A 25,306-nucleotide genomic window follows, 5' to 3' on the forward strand; every position below is an offset into this window, starting at 1 on the left:
ACAATACCAAGATTTTATCTTGGCACCAGCTCCATTGTCTTATGCCAGTATTCTCTGCATTGCCCACTTTCCCGTGGTAGTGTCAGTGATGGGCTCTGCACTATTATTTGTCGCTGTTACCTGGTGTTATTGTTCCCATAATCTGCTTCTCTGATCCAAAGAGAAACTTCAAATCACATTCTAAACTGTTTTTGCTCTGAAAGGAGATGGGTGCTTCTACTTTTTTACAACAAAGTAAACATATCTCAAGAAACTCTTTCTATAGGTATGATCCATACCACTAATACAGGACACAAGGAAGGACAAAAGTGCATATTAGGGGATGGAGAGATAGCTCTTCATTTGAGAATATGTTTCTCAAAAGACCCACATGGCATCTAACAGTTCTGTTATTTTAGTTGCAGGTGAAACCCCATAACTTCTTCTGGCCTTTGGGGAATGGCATGCAAGTGTTGCACAGACCTACAGAAGGCAAAACATGCATAAATATAAAATAAATCAAAATAACAAACAAAATCACCACTGGGGCGAAAGAAAACAGAGGGAGAAAACTCATAGATCATATGGGCCTGGATTTTGTCTCAGCTTTTAAAAACATCTGGATACTGAATACTGAACTACACACTGTGCTTGTGTTAAAACCCCCAAAAGGAACCAAATGTATTGTCAAGCACAAAATTCACTCTCATAATCAAGAAAAACAAATATTCCCTATCTCAAAAGATCCTAAATTTGAATATCTCTAGTAGTAGTTACCACTGATAGAACATTTGAAGGAAAGCAGAAGCATAAATGTCTGTGTTTTCTGACAGCTTTTATATTCCATTAGAATATGTTTTTATTTCCTGAAAGACTTTTCAGAAATACTGATATATTTCCCATTAATTTGTTCAACACTATTATTCACAGTATTTTAGAAACAGCTAAATATTTTACATGCAAGGATACAGCATGGTGAATTTTTCCATCATGATGTCGGTATCCACAGAGTTGGACACACTAGACACACTGAATGTAAAATCAATCACTTTTGTAGCTCAGTCTGGCTGAGAAGTCATTATGGAACCCAAGCCCCTTACAGAGATCCATCTGTGTCTGATAGGTGAGAGATTTCAGTAGGGTGATACCACACCTGGATAAAGAAGTTTCTTATGAGTGAAGAGTTGGAGATCATTGTTTTAATCTTAAGAATACATTCAATTTATTCAATAGTAACTAAAAGTGGGCAGTCAATATGTACAGTGTATAGCCTTATCAAAATATTAAACCAATTACAAAAAGAAACAACAGCAAAGAAACAAACAAAAAACTTCTCATGAAACGAAAGAAAACCAAAGAACAAAAGTAATCAAAGCTCAAACCAAAATCCAAAAAAAGAATTGTGCTAAACAGATTTCTTTTGCTGTTATTTTATAGCAAAGACTGACAGCAAATGACTGTCCTTGGCAACACAGTAGAAAATAAGTTACTTCTGGTAACAAACTTTACAAGAGAAATTTAAGTAGGTCTCCTTTTTTGGAGTGTGGGTTTGAAGAATATGGACCCCAAGACTAAGCAAATACATGTTACCAACTTTGGTTCAAATCTTTACAATTTTGTAGAATGATTTTGTAATTTTCCTTGATTACTTATCAGGACAAGAAAAATTTACACTCTCAGAATCTTCTTGCTTTCCTAGCAGCTCTTGATCTGTTTCAGCACATGTCTGAATCCCTCTACATGTTCACTCTTGCTGAGCCAGAGCCCAGATGAAATTAAGGGCTATTCATTGCAATGAAACAAAAATAAAGGAAGAAAATGCAGCAGATGATAGCTATGATTACTGGGGATGAGATGAAATATTTGATTCACACATGCAGAGCTTCCCCTATAGAAGTTCTCTTCAAAGGAGACCTTGTCCTGGTCTATTCCATGTTCCAGGTTCTGCTGGAGTATTTCACACCTAGGGAAGGAAGGAACAATGGCCCGGTAAGTGTTTTTCAATTCAGCTCTACGTCCCACACTAGATCTATTCAGCTGGACAATCTATTATGACCTATCATCTGCTGAGGTCATTCCCTGCATCCCCAAGTGCCATAGAGCACTTGGGCTTATAATTATTTCTCAGCCTTTAAAAACAGCTAGAAACTGAGCTGCGAAATACACACTGTACTGGAGTTTAAAAAAAAACTATATTACTTCAATAGTCCATGTATAATATATAGAATAATAACATTGTAGCAGTGTCTGAATCTGAGTTCAAGAGAGACGTGATCAACCTAGAAAACCATGTGGATGCCTTATGGGGAACCTGCCTAGAAAGGGCTGCATCACATAGTACAATTTCACTCTTTAGCTGATGTATATCAGGATATCATCTTCTTCTGGACTACCGTGAGGACCATTACAGACCTCATGTGCCCTAGAGACTCTGTGGATATCTACTCCTTGTTCTGGAATCTCTGGATCAAAGGAGACTTCTTTTCTACTTTCTGAACCTTGATTCTCAAACACCTACCTGATTTTATACTACCAGACCTATCTGAAGGTCCTAATTTCTCCCAACCCCCAATTAGGCTGATTCTAACTCTGAGAAAATGATTTTGAATAACAGCAATTGCAGAATGTTACACAAATAACATAGTGTGAGTTCTTTAGATTATCATGATTATTATTATTATCAAGGGGCTCCTGAAACAGCCCTATTTTTGCACCACAGCTATGGGAATTCTGCTGGATATAGGTACAACTACAAGCAACACAATCTCTCAATGATTAGATTCCAAACCAAATTATAAGGCAAAGTTTTACTGAGTAGAGGAAGCTGGAAAGGCAATGGTAGCAAGCAGTGAGGGAAGAATCTGGAATGCTGAAAAGACACAGTGAGCCACCTGACATTACAGTGGGCCTTCATAATTCTTCCAGAGCAGAAAAGGGACATAACATGGATTTTATATACTAACCTCCTCCTCAACTCTATGTACCATATTCCCATTATTTTCTCCAAAAGATTTCAATGAGGATCAGTAATATGGCCCCTAGCCAGTGGAAAGTCTGACTTTACATGAGCTTTTGTGTCCTTTTTTTCTTTCCTTGGGAGCTAGGTAGAGTTGCATACTAAATGGACTGCTGTATTTCATTTTTCATGGGTGCAATCTGAAATCTCAGGGGCTTTACTCATCATGCTTGGTCGGTAGAGATGGACATAGTTGCATGTCTACACAAACAGACACACAAACACATATACACACGAAAACACAATTGTATATTCAAGCATCCATACCACAAACACTTACAAAGGCATTTTGCATTACACAAACACACAACTTAGAATAAACACATCGAGTCACAGCTGGTAGACACACACACACCACATACCTCACAAAGACTGACACAAAAACACACATATCAATGAAATTCTTGCTCTATCTAGCATAATTTTGTTGTATGAGCATGTAGTGGGACCTATGATGTGTACAAGGCTTTTTGACTCAAGGGGACTATGCAGCCCTGACCTGTACTTATCTCCTCTTCAGGAACTTTTTCTGTGCAAATACTTGCTGGTTCTACAAGGACATTACGATCTCTACACAGATATCCTGGACAACACAGCACTAAATTGCCAAGAAAGAGCTTTCTACCTATAGCCTCCAGTAAGCCCCATTTTGACTCATGACAGTCCCCTCACTAAACCTACACTGAGTCCGTTTTAGTATCCGAGGTAGACTGTGACTTTTGGTCATTACTCAGGAACTTTTCAACACATTACATATTCTGTGATATTAAATCATTCTCAGGATCAGACAGGAGAAATCTAGTTAAATGACCTACTGTGACATTTCTGAAATGCAGCACTCTGCACCACTATGAGTGAGAATCTATTCTGAAACAAAGCCTTGTCCAAAAATATATTTAGCAAAACAATGTCAGCAGAGTGATGCACTATAGGCTTCTATGTATGCCCATGGTTAAGCCAATAAGACAAGCCAGAATCTCCCAGGCAATAACTCTAAGCAGGAAAAATAAAGAAATCTAATATTTATTTTAAAAATATTAGTATTGATTAATGATTTATTGGTTTAAATAAGAGACAGAACTCCACCTGGTAGTGGACAGGAGATGAAAAGTCTACTGAACATCGAACAACAGGAAGTATCTGGTTTATTGAGAGACCTAGGCCCGAAGAAATATGTTAAGAATGACTACACAAAATCAGATGTCCTTAACTGGCCTTACAAAATACCCACAAAGGTACAGATTGGCATTAGCAACCATAAACACACATAGACAACACACACATACACATAAAAAAATAAGGGAGCAAAAAACAATGAAGAATCTGTCATGCTAGAGGAACAAATATTTTAGACTATTCAGAGCAGGTGTTTAAACTGAGAATTTCAACTTTAGTATTTTTACTAGAGAAATAGAAATCACTAAAGAACATTCTTGGTCAAAATGAGGGGTACAAATGGAGAAATATTTTCATGAAGCCTCAAAACTCTCACACCAACTGAGATTGTGAGAAGCCTTTCCTACATCCCTGCTCATCCAGACAGCTCCAGACCACAAGGCCCAGGAAAGAAAACTCCAACAGCACTCAAAGAAAATAGGACTGACATGCTGCTACTCAGGCTCACTCAGTGTGAATCAAGATCTACAGGGGAAAGGTTTGGGGTGAGGGACAAAAACTTCCAAAAGGCAACAATGAAATCCACTTATTTGTCAGTATCACTAAGCTATCATCCCTGCAATCTATGTCCTACCTGGAATCCTACCTGATCCCCATAAAGCAAATGAGCTTCAGGACTTTACTTCTTCCTTCAAAGCTCTCCACTGATCTGAAGAAGGACTCCAGCACAGCACCCTTCAAACTTAGTATCATGTAGAGTTGTGATGTGTAATCAACTAATCTCCCCTAGTGAACTGCAGATTATAACAGGGCAGAAAAATTTGCTTGCTATACATATAGTTTCTTGAAAAAGGCTACTTCCAGACAAAGCCTTGTAGATGATCACCTAAATAAACACTTGGAGGAGACATCTGGGAGTGCCTGGATAAGTTGGTGGACTGTTACATTGGATTATCTATGTTTATGGGTAGCCATGAGGGCAATCTGCCTCTGATACACATCATCCTACCTGCTACTGCTTAGCACTGGGGATGTATGTTCTTGCTGGTCTCATCACATGACCTCTTTTCTTCACCATAGGATGCTTCCTGGTCAGCCTGCTCTACCAGCAGCTTTCTGTTCTCATTCAGCAACATCCTTACTTTTTCCTTCAATTGATTGCATTCTTTCAGGAGGTAGGTGTGCGTGAAGCTGAACCACAAACAAACAAACAAACAAACAAACAAACAAACAAACAAACAAACAAACAAAGGTGATTCCCAGCAAGCTTCTATTTGCCTGTTACTCCTCCAAGTACTATGATCCCTGCAAGGGCCCTGATCCCCAGACAGCCCCAGACTAGAGACCACAGTATACCCATTAGTCCAAAATAGAGGCAGTTCAAATCCAGGGACCAGACACATGCCACAAGTATCAAAGGACTTCTGAAAACCCTGAAACCAAGAGTGTCCCATGTACATCACAGAGGAGGAAATGTACCTCATGGTTGCTTATATATCTGTGGGACCAGAAAACCATCAGCAGGAAGACTGCAACTCCCCTCTGAGGGAGGAGAGGAGACCCAAAAGGTATAAACTCTTTCCATTTTTGTCATGGATCCAGATCTTTTAATCTGCTGTCAGAGCCCTAGAGGTCAGGATTGCTTGAGATTCCCAGCATGGTGGAAATTGGTTCTATACAGAGGATCCTGAATTTGGAAGAATAAAGACTGATGGTCTTGGACGATCTTCACACTTAGGAAAACTGAGTCCAAGAGGTACAAATCCAAGACCCTTGCCTCAAGGGAGGGCTCCTATTAAGAAACAGATGGTATAGAACTAGAGCTCTTACTTTTGTTCAAAGTCCTAGAAGGCCACAAGCATTCCCTGCCTAGTGCTGCTCCTTACCTGTGTCAGGGACTCACCTGTAGGAATCTTTATCTTCAATGAATTCCTTGTACTTCTCAGTGGTATCACTTATTGACTGCATCATTTTTTCCATATCCAACATTGTCTTCTCATGTTGTGATTTAATGATGGTGAATTCAATGTTCATCCTATGGTAGAGCATGGCCCAAAGAGTAAATAATCCTCTGAACTAAAGCAATCAGTATCATGTGCAAAAAAGCTGTATTTGGACTACCCAAGCCAATTGTATGCCACATCCTTGCTCCTTCAGAGTGGGTCCTATTGGTACTGATTAAATATCTTGGGCAGAGGACAGCAGAGCCAGGGGATAAATAGAGATGGCTGACCTTCAAGAGCTTCTTACGTGATCCTGAAGGAATATACTAGTTTTGTGAGATGTTTCTACTAGACTGTGCCACAGGCTTTGGTCCTTAGATATAAGGTTTTTCTTCTCTTAGTTTTAAGGTAGGGATAATCCTTTGATCCTATTGCTACATGAATTCTCAGAGGACATAATTAGTATTTACAAAGAAAAAGGCGACACTTGCCAGCTACCCACAACACCCGCCACAGGATCTTAAGACTTCTGGTGAGTGGAGCACAGCTTCTGCTCCAATCCAATTGCGCGGGACCTGAGACTGCATTAGTTAGGGAAGCAGAAACCGGCCTGAGTAGGACCACAGGCCTCATCCGGCTGGATCAGCGCCGGGGTAGCGGGAGCGCAGGGTTGCCTAACACCCGCCAGCTACCCACGACCCCCGCCGCAGGATTTTGGGACTGCTGGTAAGTGGAACACAGCTTCTGCTCCAATCCAATTGCGCGGGACCTGAGACTGCATTAGATAGGGAAGCAGAAACCGGCCTGAGTAGGGCCACAGGCCTCACCCGGCCGGATCAGCGCCAGGGTAGCGGGAGCGCAGGGTTGCCTGACACCCGCCAGCTACCCAAGACCCCCGCCGCAGGATTTTGGGACTGCTGGTGAGTGGAACACAGCTTCTGCTCCAGTCCAATCACGCGGGACCTGAGACTGCTCTGGTTGGGGAGAGAGAAATCCGGCCTACATAGGGCCACAACCCTCTTCCTGTCAGAAAAGCACCTGGGAAGCTGGGGCGCAGGGTCAGCTGACACTCACCAGCTACCCACAACACCCACCACAGGATCTTAAGACTTCTGGAGAGTGGAACACAGCTTCTGCTCCAATCCAATTGCACGCGGGACCAGAGACTGCATTAGTTAGGGAAGCAGAAAAACGGCCTGAGTAGGACCACAGGCCTCTTCCAGCTGGACCAGCACCGGGGTACCGTCAGCTACCCACGACCCCCGCCGCAGGATTTAGAGACTGCTGGTGAGTGGAACACAGCTTCTGCTCCAATCTTTAAATAGTGACAACGATAACAACTAACCCCAGAGATTACCAGATGGCGAAAGGTAAACGTAATAATCTTACTAACAGGAACCAAGACCACTCACCATCATCAGAACCCAGCACCCCCACTTCGCCCAGTCCAGGGCACCCCAACACACCGGAAAAGCTAGACACGGATTTAAAAGCATATCTCCTGATGATGATAGAGGACTTCAAGAAGGACTTTAATAACACACTTAAAGAAATGCAGGAGAACACTGATAAAAAGGCAGAAGACAATAAAGAGGAAGCACAAAAATCCCTTAAAGAATTGCAGGAGAACACTGCTAAAGAGTTACAAATCCTTAAAGAAAAACATGATAACATAATCAAACAGGTAGAAGTCCTTACAGAAAAACAGGAAAACACATCCAAACAGATGATGGAAATGAACAAAACCATACTAGACCTAAAAAGGGAAGTAGACACAATAAAGAAAACCCAAAATGAGGCAACACTGGAGATAGAAACCCTAGGAAAGAAATCTGGAACCATAGATATGAGCATCAGCAACAGAATACAAGAGATGGAAGAGAGAATCTCAGGTGCAGAAGATTCCATAGAGAACATCGGCACAACAATCAAGGAAAATGTAAAATGCAAAAAGATCCTAACTCAAAACATCCAAGAAATACAGGACATAATGAGAAGACCGAACCTACGGATAATAGGAGTGGATGAGAATGAAGATTTTCAACTCAAAGGACCAGCAAACATCTTCAACAAAATTATAGAAGAAAACTTCCCAAATCTAAAGAAAGAGATGCCCATGAACATACAAGAAGCCTACAGAACTCCAAATAGACTGGACCAGAAAAGAAATACCTCCCGACACATAATAATCAGAGCAACAAATGCTCTAAATAAAGATAGAATACTAAAAGCAGTAAGAGAAAAAGGCCAAGTAACATATAAAGGCAAGCCTATCAGAATTACGCCAGACTTTTCACCAGAGACTATGAAAGCCAGAAGATCCTGGACGGATGTTATACAGACACTAAAAGAACACAAATTCCAGCCCAGGCTACTATACCCAGCCAAACTCTCAATTAACATAGATGGAGAAACCAAAGTATTCCACGACAAAACCAAATTCACACATTATCTCTCCACGAATCCAGCCCTTCAAAGGATAATAACAGAAAAAAACCAATACAAGGACAGGAACCACGCCCTAGAAACAACAAGAAGGTAATCCCTCAACAAACCTAAAAGAAGACAGCCACAAGAACAAAATGCCAACTTTAACATCAAAAATAACAGGAAACAACAATTACTTTTCCTTAATATCTCTTAATATCAATGGACTCAACTCCCCGATAAAAAGACATAGACTAACAAACTGGCTACACAAACAAGACCCAACATTTTGCTGCTTACAGGAAACTCATCTCAGAGAAAAGGATAGACACTACCTCAGAATGAAAGGCTGGAAAACAATTTTCCAAGCAAATGGCATGAAGAAACAAGCTGGAGTAGCCATTCTAATATCTGATAAGATTGACTTCCAACCCAAAGTCATTAAAAAAGACAGGGAGGGACACTTCATACTCATCAAAGCTAAAATCCTCCAAGAGGAACTATCAATCCTGAATATCTATGCTCCAAATACAAAGGCAGCCACATTCATTAAAGAAACTTTAGTAAAGCTCAAAGCACACATTGCACCTCATACAATAATAGTGGGAGACTTCAACACACCACTTTCACCAATGGACAGATCATGGAAACAGAAACTAAACAGGGACACAGTGAAACTAACAGAAATTATGAATCAAATGGATCTGGCAGATATCTACAGAACATTCTATCCTAAAACAAAAGGATATACCTTCTTCTCAGCACCTCATGGTACCTTCTCCAAAATTGACCACATAATTGGTCACAAAACAGGCCTCAACAGATATAAAAATATTGAAATTGTCCCATGCATCCTATCAGATCACCATGGACTAAGGCTGATCTTCAATAACAAAATAAATAATAGAAAGCCAACCTTCACGTGGAAACTGAACAACACTCTTCTCAATGATACCTTGGTCAAGGAAGGAATAAAGAAAGAAATTAAGGACTTTTTAGAGTTCAATGAAAATGAAGCCACAACATACCCAAACTTATGGGACGCAATGAAAGCATTTCTAAGAGGAAAACTCATAGCTCTGAGTGCCTCCAAAAGGAAACTAGAGAGAGCACACATTAGCAGCTTGACAACACACCTAAAAGCACTAGAACAAAAGGAAGCAAATTCACCCAAGAGGAGTAGACGGCAGGAAATAATCAAACTCAGGGGTGAAATCAACCAAGTGGAAACAAGAAAAACTATTCAAAGAATCAACCAATCAAGGAGCTGGTTCTTTGAGAAAATCAACAAGATAGATAAACCCTTAGCCAGACTCACTAGAGGGCACAGGGAAAGCATCCTAATTAACAAAATCAGAAATGAAAAAGGAGACATAACAACAGATCCTGAAGACATCCAAAACACCATCAGATACTTCTACCAAAGGCTATACTCAACAAAACTGGAGAACCTGGATGAAATGGAGAAGTTCCTAGACAGATACCAGGTACCAAAGTTGAATCAAGATCAGGTTAATGATCTAAACAGCCCTATATCCCCCAAAGAAATAGAAGCAGTCATTAATAGTCTCCCAACTAAAAAAAGCCCAGGACCAGATGGGTTTAGTGCAGAGTTCTATCAGACCTTCAAAGAAGATCTAATCCCAGTTCTTCACAAACTATTCCACAAAATAGAAACAGAAGGTACTCTACCCAACTCATTCTATGAAGCCACAATTACTCTGATACCTAAACCACAAAAAGACCCAACAAAGATAGAAAACTTCAGACCAATATCCCTTATGAATATTGATGCAAAAATCCTCAATAAAGTTCTTGCTAACCGAATCCAAGAACACATCAAAACAATCATCCATCCTGACCAAGTAGGTTTCATCCCAGGGATGCAGGGATGGTTCAATATACAGAAATCCATCAACGTAATCCAGTATATAAACAAACTCAAAGACAAAAACCACATGGTCATCTCCTTAGATGCGGAAAAAGCATTTGACAAGATCCAACACCCATTCATGATAAAAGTCTTGGAAAGATCAGGAATTCAAGGCCCATACCTAAACATGATAAAAGCAATCTACAGCAAACCAGTAGCCAACATCAAAGTAAATGGTGAGAAGCTTGAAGCAATCCCTCTAAAATCAGGGACTAGACAAGGCTGTCCACTTTCTCCATACCTATTCAACATTGTACTTGAAGTCCTAGCCAGAGCAATTCGACAACAAAAGGAGATCAAAGGGATACAAATTGGAAAAGATGAAGTCAAAATATCACTTTTTGCAGATGATATGATAGTATATATAAGTGACCCTAAAAATTCCACCAGAGAACTCCTAAGCCTGATAAACAGCTTCGGTGAAGTAGCTGGATATAAAATTAACTCAAACAAATCAATGGCCTTTCTCTACACAAAGAATAAACAGGCTGAGAAAGAAATTAGGGAAACAACACCCTTCTCAATAGTCACAAATAATATAAAATATCTTGGTGTGACTCTAACTAAGGAAGTGAAAGATCTGTATAATAAAAACTTCAAGTCTCTGAAGAAAGAAATTATAGAAGATCTCAGAAGGTGGAAAGATCTCCCATGCTCATGGATTGGCAGGATCAACATTGTAAAAATGGCTATCTTGCCAAAAGCAATCTACAGATTCAATGCAATCCCCATCAAAATTCCAAATCAATTCTTCAACGAATTAGAAAGTGCAATCTGCAAATTCATCTGGAATAACAAAAAACCTAGGATAGCAAAAACTCTCCTCAAGGATAAAAGAACCTCTGGTGGAATCACCATGCCGGACCTAAAGCTCTACTACAGAGCAATTGTGATAAAAACTGCATGGTACTGGTATAGTGACAGACAAATAGACCAATGGAATAGAATTGAAGACCCAGAAATGAATCCACACACCTATGGTCACTTGATCTTCGACAAGGGAGCTAAAAACATCCAGTGGAAGAAAGAAAGCATTTTCAACAAATGGTGCTGGCACAACTGGTTGTTAACATGTAGAAGAATGCGAATCGATCCATTCCTATCTCCTTGTACTAAGGTCAAGTCTAAGTGGATCAAGGAACTTCACATAAAACCAGAGACACTGAAACTTATAGAGGAGAAAGTGGGGAAAAGCCTTGAAGATATGGGCACAGGGGAAAAATTCCTGAATAGAACAGTAATGGCTTGTGCTGTAAGATCGAGAATTGACAAGTGGGACCTCATGAAACTACAAAGCTTCTGCAAGGCTAAAGACACCATCAATAAGACAAAAAAACCACCAACAGATTGGGAAAGGATCTTCACCTATCCTAAATCAGATAAGGGACTAATATCCAATATATATAAAGAACTCAAGAAGGTGGACTCCAGAAAGTCAAATAACCCCATTAAAAAATGGGGCTCAGAACTGAACAAAGAATTCTCACCTGAGGAATACCGAATGGCAGAGAAGCACCTGAAAAAATGTTCAACATCCTTAATCATCAGGGAAATGCAAATCAAAACAACCCTGAGATTCCACCTCACACCAGTCAGAATGGCTAAGATCAAAAATTCAGGTGACAGCAGATGCTGGCGAGGATGTGGAGAAAGTGGAACACTCCTCCATTGTTGGTGGGATTGCAAGCTTGTACAACCACTCTGGAAATCAGTCTGGCGGTTCCTCAGAAAATTGGACATAGTACTACCGGAGGATCCAGCAATACCTCTCCTGGGCATATATCCAGAAGATGTCCCAACCGGTAAAAAGGACACATGCTCCACTATGTTCATAGCAGCCCTATTTATAATAGCCAGAAGCTGGAAAGAACCCAGATGTCCCTCAACAGAGGAATGGATACAGAAATTATGGTACATTTACACAATGGAGTACTACTCAGCTATTAAAAAGAATGAATTTATGAAATTCCTAGCCAAATGGATGGACCTGGAGGGCATCATCTTGAGTGAAGTAACACAATCACAAAAGAACTCACACAATATGTATTCATTGATAAGTGGATATTAGCCCAAAACTTAGGATACCCAAGATATAAGATACAATTTGATAAACGCATGAAACTCAAGAAGAATGAAGACCAAAGTGTGGACATTGTGCACCTTCTTAGAATTGGGAACAAAACACCCAGGGAAGGAGTTACAGAGACAAAGTTCGTAGCTGTGATGAAAGGATGGACCATTTAGAGACTGCTGTATCCAGGGATCCGTCCCATAATCAGCTTCTAAACGCTGACACCATTGCATACACTAGTAAGATCTTGCTGAAAGGACCCAAATATAGCTGTCTCTTGTGAGACGATGCCGGGGCCTAGCAAACACAGGAGTGGATGTTCACAGTCAGCTATTGGATGTATCACAGGGCTCCCAATGGAGAAGCTAGAGAAAGTACCCAAGGAGCTAAAGGGATCTGCAACCCTATTTTTGGAACAACATGATGTACTAACCAGAACCCTGGAGCTCTTGTCTCTAGCTGCATATGTATCGAAAGATGGCCTAGTCGGCCATCAATGGAAAGAGAGGCCCATTGGACTTGCAAACTTTATATGCCCCAATATAGGGGAATGCCAGGGCCAAAAGAATGGGAATGGGTGGGTAGGGAAGTGGGGGGCGCTATGGGGGACTTTTGGGATAGTATTGGAAATGTAATTGAGGAAAATATGTAATAAAAATATTAAAAAAAAAAAAAAAAGAAAAAGGCTTTATAACACCTCCTACCCCAGGAGATTCCTATGTGATACCAAGGTAAACACAGGGAACAAAGTACCCTGATGATCAACTTGGGCCTCTAAGGACTCAACACTATCATGCCCTAAAAAAATGTGCATCACACAAATCCTCAGACCCCATCAAAGGTCTTAGAACCCCAGATCCTGAACAAAACACACACAACTAACTTCACACACACACACACAAATTAAAACGCCAAATAAATCCAGGTAGGTTCCATAGTCTCAGAGTACCATGAACAAAATTATAGTAAAGCAGTAATGGCCTGAAGACATTGCATTCTTACACAGTAAGGCAGCAATTGTGACCAGTTGTTGACAAAACCAATCAGACTCCAAGCACAGCAAGGCCAAGTACAAAAGAGGATGACCATAGAACACACAGCACTTATCCAACAACTTAACAACTGTCAAGACTTCTTATAATGAATGTGAGAGATGACACACTCCATTATGAGAGAAAACGTGGGTTAACAGAGAGGGCACAATACAGTCAACAGGATACAGGGCATAATTTTACCTGTAGTTCAAATCAGTATTCATGTCAATGTCCAAGATTCGAAAAAGTTCTAATCTCTCAGCATTTATCTTCCTGATATAAAATTTCATATCTTCTACTTTATTCATATTCTTCATATGATTAGTGATGTTGCAATTTTGGGATGATGTTTTCCCATCAGACACTGAAGATAGATAAACACAAATGCATATGCATAGTTGATGGCCCAGGGCAGGGGAGATCATTCTGAGTCCCAAAGAGAAGGTTGAGGAAGAGAAAAGCTAGAGACAGGATTAATCACTGAAAAAGCAGAAAGGCTATATTTGAGCTGGTATGCTAAGTTATATTCCTCTTCCCAACTACCACTGTTGGTCACAACTAACACACACTCTTTATTACATTACCCCTTGCCCTGAAATCCATAAGCTGCCTCACACATAAAGATTTGGGGAACATTTTCAGCTCATGTCATATGTTATGCCAAGAAAACCTGAAGTACATAGTGCTTAGCACCATCAATACCTAGTCATGTGTGTTCAAACTCAAAGTGGCTGAGACATCAACAAATGACCAGGTTAGAATCCTCCTCTGTTCTCTGCATCAGAGACTCATGTATCCTACAATAATCTAGAAGATGAAGTGCTTCAACTCCCTACCGATAAGGGACACATTTTTATTCTCATAGTGCCTTCTCAGGGCATTCTTTGACACTCTAAATGAAATTAAATGGCTCCTAGAAAAGGAGCTGCAGGCTTGTCAATTCCTGGCTCTGTCAAATAAATTGTCAGAAATTCTAGTCTCTTGGTCTGTCATTAAGAAAGTCCAAGGCTCCAGCACTTTTATTTTTGTCAAAATATTTTTATTAGATATTTTCTTCATTTACATTTCAAATGCTATCCTGAAAATCCCCTATACAATTCCCCAACTCTGATCCCCAACACACCCACTCCAGCTTCCTGGCCCTGGTATTCCCCTGCACTGGGACCTGGCAAATATAAAAGTGGATGCTCACAGTCATCCATTGGATGGAACACAGGGCCCCCAATGTAGGACCTAGAGGAGAAAGTACCCAAGGAGCTAAAGGTGTCCGCAACCCTATAGGAGGAACAACAATATGAACTAACCAGTACCCCGCCCTCCCACAGCTGTGTCTCTAGTTGCATATGTAGCAGAGGATGGCCTAGTAGGCCATCAATGGGCGGAGAGGCTCTTGATCTTGTGAAGATCAGCTGTGAGGAGTTTTATAAGTGCCCAACTATTTTTTTATTTATTTTTTTATTAGGTATTTTCCTCGTTTACATTTTCAATGCTAACCCAAAAGTCCCCCATACCACCATCAATACCTAGTCATGTGTGTTCAAACTCAAAGTGGCTGAGACATCAACAAATGACCAGATTAGAATCCTCCTCTGTTCTCTGCATCAGAGACTCATGTATCCTACAATAATCTAGAAGATGAAGTGCTTCAACTCCCTATCAATAAGGGACACATTGTTATTCTCATAATGTCTTCTCAGGGCATTCTTTGACACTCTAAATGAAATTAAATGGCTCCTAGAAAAGGAGCTGCAGGCTTGTCAGTTCCTGGCTCTGTCAAATGAATTGTCAGAAATTCTAGTCTTTTGGTCTGTCGTTAAGAAAGTCCAAGGCTCCAGCTCTTAATATCTACTCAGGGAAGGCTCAGCTCAAGCCTACCTGTTCCAGAATTTCCCCAACTCTGCCCAGGACTCACTGTGCCTTCCCCAGAATGATTTCATTCTTCTGTTTTTACAAGAAAGGATGCCAGATTCCTTCTGCCTTGGTCTGGTCTCCCCTTGATCACCATTCTCCTTGTGAAATAGCCTGCACAGCCAGGAAAACATGCCTGATTGAGAACCCAAAAGGCACTGAAGGTATATCCCACAGGCAGTTGCTGTAGCCACAACACAGGTGACATCACAGAAGATTCTAGTTCTATCCTAGATACAAGAGATTGTCCAAGGAAGGCATTACTGATGATGCCAGTGGGAAAGGCTATGGCCTATTTGATAACTAGATCTCCCCAAATTTACCAGTTTCTGTTGTGCATTGCCTGGAGCCTCTCCTGTGACCTGGCAAATACCCTATGGCAACCTCTCTTTCTAAATTCAGAGATTTTTCATCTGCTTCATTAGAAGACAAGTGCTTTTGATGGGAAGCATTGATTAGAACCCTGACATACAGAAGAGATTTTTGTTAGCATCCAAATCTCTAGGGATGGTGAATATAAGAGATGTTTCTCAATAATAAATATACTATCTGAGTGAATTCATGTGACATACAGTCTAATTCCCCAGGTTTTCCCTGTTTCACAAAGGCCAATATCTTTCTCCTATACCTTTAATTGTATAAAACCTGGATAATATTTTCTTACTGTGCATATCTTGATAGTTGGCATTGTTCCTATCTACATATCCATGTGTTTCACCAAATCTCCTGTTTACAATACCATCTTTTGCAAGGAAAACTCCCTTTTCTTTAGATCATAGGGGCTCAGCGACAGGTCAAATATAAAGCGGTAAAGCCCACCAGAAATGAAGTTTTGTTTCTCTTTTCTCACATTCTCACCAACATGTGCTTTTTACTAGTTTTTGACCTTGGCCATTCTTCATTGGAAATTATATGGCCTTATACCAATCTCAGTCACTTTGGTTTTCATTTCCCTGAAGACTAAGGACTTTCTACATTTCTTTAAGTGCTACTCAGCCATTCAAGATTCCTTGAAGTGAATTTTTTCTATAGTTCTTTATGACATTTTCAGACTGGGCTCTTTTCTTTTTGGTGTTTAGCTACTTGAGTTCTTTAGATATTTTGGAATGTAAGGTTAGTGAAATTTTTTCCCAATATGTAGGTTACCAATTTGTCCTACTGGCTATGCACTTTGCCTTACGGAAGTTTTTCAGTTTCATGAGGTCCCATTTATCAATTTTTGATGTTAGAACCTGAGCCATCAGAGCGTATTTAGAAAATTTGCCCCTATTCCTGTGAGTTTGAAGCTCTTTCTCAATTTCTCTTCAATTAGATTCAGCGAATCTGGATTTATGTTGAAGTCTTTGATCCACCTGGCCTTGAGTTTTATTCCTGGTGACAAATATGGATCTAGTTTCATTTTTCTACATACTTACTTACTGCTAGTAGCACCAGCACAATGTATTGAAGATGCTTTCTTCTTTCCATTGTATATTTTTGGCTTCTTTGTCAAAGATCATGTGTCGATATGTGTGGTTAAATTTCTGGGTCTTCAATTCATTTTGTTTTTCTATTTTAAAATATTTTAATCTTACACTTCAAATTTTATCCTGTTTCCTGGTTTCTGGTTCAAAACCTTTTATCTCATGCCCCCCTCCATCTGCATCTATGAGAGAGTTCCCCACTCACACAAACACTGTTGTCTCCTTGCCCAGGCATTCCCCTACACTGGGGCATTGAGCCTTCAAAGGAACAAGGGCCTCTCTTCCCATTAATGTCTGGCAAGGCCATTGTCTGATGCATATGTAACTAGAGCCTTGGGTTGCTCCATGTGTACTCTTTGATTGGTGGTTCAGTTCCTGTGAGCTCTGGAGTATCTGGTTGGTTGATGTTGTTGTTCTTCCAATTGTTGCAAGCCCATTTAACTCCTTCAGTCCTTTCTCTAACTCCTCAATTGGGGACCCCTATGCTCATTCGAAAGGGTTGCTGCAATCATCTGTCTCTGTATTCATCAGTCTTAGGCAGAGCCTCTGAGGAGACAGCTGTAGCAGGCTCCTGTCCTCAAACACTTCTTGGCATCTTTGATAGTGTCTGAGTTTGGTGTCTGTATATGGGATGGATCCTCAGGTGGGAATTCTCAGGATGGCCTTTTCTTCAGTCTCAGTTCCACAGCTTGTCTCCACATTTCCTCCTGTGACTCTTTTGTTCACCCTTCTATGACATTTTTTTTGTTATTCTAAATGAATTTGCAAATTGCTTTTCTTAGTATAAGAACAATTGATTTGGAATTTTGATGGGGGTTGTGTTGAATCTGCAGCTGCATGATGCATATTTTTACTATATTAACCCTGCCAATCCATGAGAAGGGGAGATCTTTCTATTTTTTTTTTTTTTTGGTTTTTCGAGACAGGGTTTCTCTGTGTAGCCCTGGCTGTCCTGGCACTCACTTTGTAGACCAGGCTGGCCTCGAACTCAGAAATCCGCCTGCCTCTGCCTCCCGAGTTCTGGGATTAAAGGCGTGCGCCACCACGCCCGGCTGAGATCTTTCTATCTTCTGAGATGTTCTTTGATTTCTTTCTTCAGAGACTTGACATTCTTGTCATACTGATATTTCACTTGCCTGGTTAGAGTATTTTCCTTCAAGGTATTTTCTTTTGTTTGTGACTATTGAGAAGGATGTGGTTTCCCTAATTTCTTTCTCAGCCTGTTAATTTTTTGAGTAAAATAAGGATACTGATTTGTTTGATATAATTCATATCCAGCCACTTTGCTGAAGTTGTATATCAGGTTTAGCAGTTCTCTAGTGGTCAGTGCTTCTAATCATTGGTTGTGTGCTGACCCCTGTGGTTGAATTATGGGAAGCTGCTAACCCCTGTTGTTGGAAAGCTGGAAGAAGTTGGGGGGGGGGCAACCCTGTTGGAGGACAAGAACACTCAGTAATCCTGGACACTGGAGATCTCTCAGATGCTGCAATACCAACCAGGCTGCATACAACAGCTGTTATGAGGCCCCCAAAATATATACAGCAGAGAACTTCCAGGTCTGCATTCAGTCAGAGAAAATGCACATAAGCCTCAAGAGAATGGAGGCCCTAGAGAGTTCAAAGTTCTGGTGGGGGTGGGCGTGGGGGTGGAGACATCCTGTGGACACAGTGGGTTGGGGGTGGTGGTATGGGATATGGTATGGTGGTGGACCAGGAGAGGAATAAAATCTGGAGTTTAGCCTGGCATGGTGACACATACCTTTAATCCCAGCACTCTGGAGACAGAGGCAGGCAGATTTCTGAGTTCCAGGCCAGCCTGGTCTATAAAGTGAATTCTAGGACAGCCAGAGCTACACAGAGAAACCCTGTCTTGAAACAAAACAAAACAAAACAAAACAAAACAAAACAAAACAAAACAAAACAAAACAAAATCCAAACAAACAAACAAACAAATCTGGAGTTTAAAATATATAAATAAAAAAAATTTAAAAAATAGAAGAAAGAAAAAAATAAGGAATTCTCTGGTGGAACTTTTGTGGTCAGTTAAGTATATGATCCTATCATCTGCAAATAGTGGTATTTAAATTTCTTCCTTTCCAATTGGTATCCCTTTGTCCTACTTCTGTTGTCTAATTGCTCTGGCTAGGACTCTGAGTACAATATTGAATAGGTAGGGACTGAGAAGGCAGCCTTGTCTACTCCCTCATTTTAGTGGGATTGCTTCCAGTTTCTCTCCCTTTAGTTTGATGTTGGCTACAGGTTTGTTGTATATTGATTTTACTATGTTTAGGTATGGGCCATGAATTCCTGATCTTCCCTAGACTTTTATCATAAATAGATGGTGAATTTTGTCAAATGCTTTCTCAGCATATGATGAAATAATCATGTAGTGTTGTTCTTTGAGATTTTTTAGATAGTGGATTATGCAGATGGATTTCTGTATATGGAACCATCCCTGCATCCATGGGATGAAGTCCACTTGATAATGACAAATGATCTTCATGATTTGTTCTTGGATTTGGTTTTTGAGAATTTAAATGCATAATTTTGCACTGGTATCCATAAATGAAACTCAGAAGTTCTTTATTTGTTGGGTCTTTGTGTGGCTTTGGTATTAGTGTACCTGTGGCTCCATAGAGCATATTGGGTATTATTCCTTTTGTTCCTATTTTGTGGAATAGTTTGAAGGGAATTGGTATTAGGTCTTCTTTGAAGGTTTGAAAGAATTCTGCACTAAACCCATCTGGTCCCGAGCTTTTGTTGGTTGGAAGATTTTACCCATTGCTTCTATTTCTTTAGGGGTTATAGGACAGTTCACATGGTTTATCTGATCCTGATTTAATTTTGGTACCTGGTATCTCTATAGTCCATTTCATACAGATTTTCCAGTTTTGTTGACTACAGCTTTGTAGTAGGATTTGATGATTGTTTTTTTTTTTTTTTTGATTATGTTGGTTTCTGTCATTATGTCTCCTTTTTCATTTCTTTTTTTTTAATTTTTAATATTTTTATTACATATTTTCCTCAATTACATTTCCAATGTTATCCCAAAAGTCCCCCATAGTGCCCCCCACTTCCCTACCCACCCATTCCCATTCTTTTGGCCCTGGCATTCCCCTATATTTGTTAATTTTGTCTGTGTCATCAGGTTAATCTGGATAATGGATTTTTCTATCTTGTTGATTTTCTCAAAGAATCAGCTCCTTGTTTTGTTGATTCAGTGTACAGTTTTTTCTTTTTATTTGTTTGTTTCTTTCTTTGGTTGATTTCAGCCCTGAGTTTGATTATTTCCTGCCATCTACTCCTCTTGGGTATATTTGCTTCTGTTTGCTCTAGAATTTTCAGATGTTCGGTCAAGCTGCTGGTATATACTCTCTCCAGTTTATTTTAGGAGGTACTCAGAGCTATGAGTTTTCCACTTAACATGGTTTTCATTGTATCACATAAGTTTGGGTATGTTGTAACATTGTTTTCACTAAATTCTAAAAAGTCTTTAATTTCTTTCTTTATTTCTTCCTTGGACAAGTTATAATTGAGGAGAGCATTGTTCAGCTTCCATGTGTATGTGGGCTTTCTGTTGTTTTTGTTGTTATTGAAGACCAGCCTTAGTCCGTGGTGATCTGATAGGTTGCATCAGATTATTTCAATTTTTTGTATCTGTTGTGGCCTGTTTTGTGAATGATTATATGGTCAATTTTTTAGAAGGTGCCATGAGGTGCTGAGAAGAAGGTATATTCTCTTAATTTAGGATGAAATGTTCTATAGATATCTGTGAAATCAATTTAGTTCATAACTTCTGTTAGGTTCATTGTGTCTCTGTTTAGATTCTGTATCCATTATTGACCATTGATGAGAGTGGGGTACTTGACCTCTCCCTCCAGTGTTGGGGGAGTTACAATGTGTGCTTTGAACTTTAGTAAAATTTCTTTTCTGGTTTTGGTTGCCCTTGCAATTGGAGCATAGATGTTCAGAATTGAGAGTTTATCTCAGTAGATTTTTCCTTTGATGAATATGAAGTGTCCATCTTTATCTTTTTCGAAAACTTTAGGCAGAAACTCGATTTTATTTGATATTAGAATGCCCACTTCTCATTTCTTGGGAACATTTGCTTGGAAAATTGTTTTTCAGCTTTTAATTCTAAGGTAGTATCTGACTTTGTCAGTGAGGTGCATATCCTGTATGCAGCAAAATCCTGGGTGCTGTTTACTTTTCTAGTTTTTTGTCTATGTCATGTTATGTGGGAACTGAGTCCACTGATGATTGAAAACCACTCAGGAAATCATTTTGGTGGTTCCTCAGAAAACTGGACATAGTACTACCTGAAGACCCAGCAGTAACACTCCTGGGCATATACGGAGAAGATGCTCAAACATGTAATAATGACACATGCTCCACTATTTTCATAGCAGCCTTATTATAATAACCATTAGCTGGAAAGAACCCAGATTTCCCTCAACAGAGGAATGGATGCAGAAAATGTGATGTAATTACACAATGGAATACTATTCAGCTATTAATAATAATGAATTTATGAAATTCTTAGGCAAATGGATATAACTAGAAAATATCATCCTGAGTTAGGTAACTCAATCACAAAAGAACACACATGGTATGCACTCACTTATAAGTGGATACTAGCCCTGAAGCTTGGTATACCCAAGATACAATTAACAGACCACATGAAGCTCAAAATAAGGAAGACCAAAATGTGGATACTTTGGTTCTTCTTAGAAGGGGGAACAAAATACCCATGGGTGGAGGCAGAGAGACAAAGTGTGGAGCAGAGACTGAATGAAAGGTCATTGAGAGACTGCCCCATCTGTCTAACCATTCCCTAGAGTGTCACTACACCCAGGTGCTATTGTGGATGCCAACAAGAGCTTGCTAACCAGAGCCTGGTATAGCTATCTCATGAGAGTCTCTGTCAGTGCCTGTCAAATACTAAGGAGGATGCTCTCAGCCAAAGATTGGACTGATCACAAGGACTGCAGTAGTGGAGATAGAGAAAGGACCCAAGGTACTGAAGGGTTTTGCAGCCCCACAGGAGGAACAATATGAACCAAGCAGTACCCCCAGTGATCCTAGGGACTAAAGCACTAGCCCAAGAGTACACATGGAGGGAACCATTTCTCTAGCTGCATATTTAGCAGAGGATGGCTTTGTTGGTCATCAATGAGAGAAAAGGTCCTTAGTCCTGTGAAGGCTCGATGCCCCAGTGCTCAGGAATGCCAGGACCAGGGAGCTGGAGTAGGTGGGTTAGTGAGCAGGGGGAGAGGGTAGGGAATTGGGGGTTTTCAGAGAGGAAACCAGGAAATGGAATAACATTTAAATGTAAATAAAGAAAATATTTGATAAAAAAACTTTTAAAATAATAAATAAACTGAACTTCTAAATTATCCAGAGATTATAAGACTTGAGAAGGTCTTGGCTAATCTTCCTAACCTGGTTGTCCTGGTATAAATCAAGACAGGTTTCTTTGTGTGCTGGGGAGGGTTGTTGAAGAAAACAATTTTAATTTTCATCTGGAGGTGGCTTATTCCCTAAGGATGAGGAGGAATTCTGACCTTGTCTGTCAGGAATGGTACGGAACTATACATTGTTGTCCTGGTTCCAGGCTGCAGAGCCCCAGTGGTTTCTGAGCCTTATTGGCTGATTGCTCTTATCTACTCTCTCTTTTGGAGTAAATTGTCCCCTATTATATGTACTTAATTTTGTGTTTTGTCTTCCTCCAGGACGTTGAGTAACTGCTTAAGTATTTTCAGGACCACTAATCTGAGTGCTTTTATATAAGATTGAGTGGAATTATCATTTCAAAGTCTGTATATAATCTCCAGAAATCAAAGAAAAGGAGTCAATTTGATAATCCCGAAATAAAATAACATGGGGAAAGCATAAAAATCAGTGATTGGACAAGTTAGTCATTTGGAAGAGGTGTTCATCAGCCTCTGGTTCTATCTGTACCTTCAAAGTCTACTCAAGGCTGGGCTAACCTGAAGGAGTAAACACGAATCTCAGGGAGCACACAGTGGCCATGGAATACTTTCTCCAAAGATAGATTCAGACATTCTACAAGGATGACAAACAGAACTCACCTGTGGAATGGGAACACTCTGGCTGTACAGTCTTATTCTGACAAAGGCTCCAGAATTCAAGATTATGAACCGTAAAAGTAGAGCAAATCTGTATGTAGGACACTATTGGCTCATATATCCTGAGATGTACCAGGGCATACAGTAGGCACATATTTGTTGTAAGGAATCCCTACAGGAATGAGAAGACAGGATGAAGACGCCAAGCTCATCCCTCTAAAAAGAAGAGCTGAGAATGTTAACTCATCCCTTAATTTGTAGGAAAGTCTGTGCTTTCCCTTTTAACTTCCAGCTATGCATCTGTTTAAAAAAGAGAATGAGAAAAGGCACAATGGGGAAATCCCAGCATCTTCAAGAAAACACCATTCTATTCAATCACAGGAGAGTGGGTTAGGAATGCCTCCCCCACCCACCTGCACAACTCTTCCAGGGAAAACAGAGGCTTTAGAATCTAAAGCACAGACTCACATCTAACCAATGAGAAAGGCATTCTAAGTCAGATCATACCAGTCCACAGATACTAAATGATACAATCAGAAAACCTTTTCAGAAGCAATTGCCCTCCACCCTACCACCCACTGCCCCTCCCTTTCTTTTCTCAGACAGGGTCTTTTGTAGCTCAGGAGGGTCTTGAACTCTGGATCTTCCTGGTTCAGTGTTCCCAGTACCCAGCCTTGAAAGTCATTTTTCAAACAATGTTTAACACTAGGTGTCAGAGTCTAAACTTCTGATCTTCTAAGACCATCAGAAGCCATTTTACAACTATATAAAAAAAAGTCACCACTGTGGGTGTGATTGGCAAATACATTCTTGCACATTTCTGCATTTTTTAAATCTTTATTTACATTATGCTCTACCCTTAAAGTTTCCTTCTAATTATCTGAAAGCTGGATAACTATCTCACTCTGTCTCTCAAAAATTCCCTCACGGATGGGAAAAGTTAAGTAAGGGCTGGAGGGACATTTCTGGGGTTGTCTGGTTTTGTCCCTAAAAGACACCCAATGCCCCCGGACCCCTTGGGGCAGGCAGAGCAAAAGCTCTTCAGAATAGCTTGGCTGCCTGGAAGCCACTGCAGATCTCTTTTTCTTCGCTGTCTAGGAGAGTCACCGGTTTTATCTGGGGAAACTCAACTCTTAACTTTAGTTGGGCCACCAGCAGTCGCTTGCCCAGCACCTTCCTGGACCCCATGGCCAGGGCTCCCAGCTCACCTGACCACATTAGGGTGCTGGAATTCTCTTGGTGCCTCAGTACTGCCACCTTGCGGATGGTGGAGAGCCACACGCCCTCCTCACTGGTCTGCACTCACATGCGCTTCAGATTCATGAAGAGGCAGACTTTCTTCAAGTCCCTGGCCTTGAAAACCTTCACTTAGGCGCCTTAGCAGATCTCTGTCATGCACTCAAACTGCTGCTGATCAGAGCGACTCAGGCTGTCCTTCTCCATGCTGGCTGCAGGCTGCTGGCGTGACACAGTGGAACCGGGGTGCGCACTTGCTGCCTTACAGGCCTCGGGGAGGCATGGAGTTGGACTCGCGGCCGCCAGACTAGAAGGATGGACCTCAAGCACAGCAGCCGAGAAACTCCGCCTAGCCAAGTCGCCATACCTCGCAGCGCAGCGCTGCGCCATCACTGCAGTAGAACTATGATCCCTCCTCTTCCCCCTCCTCAGTGATTACAGAGTCCGCCCACAATCTCTGCACCTAGGAGGAGGAGGAGACAGGAGGACAAGAAGAAAGTGTGATCAGACTGCCCAGGAGACATCCACCGGGTTCCACCAGCTCCCCCACCCCTCCTCTCCTCTACTTGCCCTGGCTGCCTAATCAGGCCGGGTTTCTCAGAGAAAAACTAAGTTACTTTTCTTCCACAGCAGGGCTCTTGCAGTCTTAGCGAGGAAAAGGTTGCTGGGGCACCTCGGGGACGAGCGCCTCGCCTGAAGCAGCGGGAGGCGACGGGGCGTGCAGAGCAGCCCAGAGTATGCCTGGGGCGCGGGGGAGGGGAGGAGCCGGGCGCTTCAATGTCATGGCTCAATATTTATACCTATATCATTGTTCTCAGCTGCCCTCCCTGACTCCGGGGTCCTAATCGTGCGGGGTCGACCTGGGGTAATTCGGAAGCTGGCGTGAAAGCACCGGGGATTCACTGGTGTGGGGCCGCAGAACAAGGTTGGGGCTCCTAGGACCCTGTAACCCCATGCTGCCAGTATGCCAGTGGGGGTGGTCAGATATCTGCTTGGAGATTGTTTCCTTTCTTTCTACGTTCAGTTTTTGTACAGGGAGACATTTGAAAGGGACTAGCTCTCACAAATGGTCCTTGGGGTATGGCAAGCTTA

The 25,306-nt window shown here is 41.0% G+C and overlaps 1 pseudogene across 1 annotated transcript; it reads right to left on the reverse strand.

Moving 5' to 3' along the window:
• Positions 1-1,096: 1,096 nt before the first annotated feature.
• Positions 1,097-25,169, reverse strand: LOC147001768 (uncharacterized; annotated as a pseudogene). The gene is made up of 7 exons (XR_015044708.1): positions 25,075-25,169; positions 24,619-24,793; positions 24,187-24,581; positions 13,721-13,883; positions 6,015-6,146; positions 5,121-5,302; positions 1,097-1,942 (listed from the first exon to the last, which is right to left on the reverse strand). The product of XR_015044708.1 is annotated as an uncharacterized LOC147001768 (transcript).
• Between the last annotated feature and the right edge of the window lie 137 nt (positions 25,170-25,306).

The sequence above is a fragment of the Mus caroli genome, unplaced genomic scaffold (genome assembly GCF_978045245.1).
Source record: "Mus caroli unplaced genomic scaffold, Mus_caroli_1 scaffold_12, whole genome shotgun sequence".
Classification (NCBI taxonomy): Eukaryota; Metazoa; Chordata; class Mammalia; order Rodentia; family Muridae; genus Mus; species Mus caroli.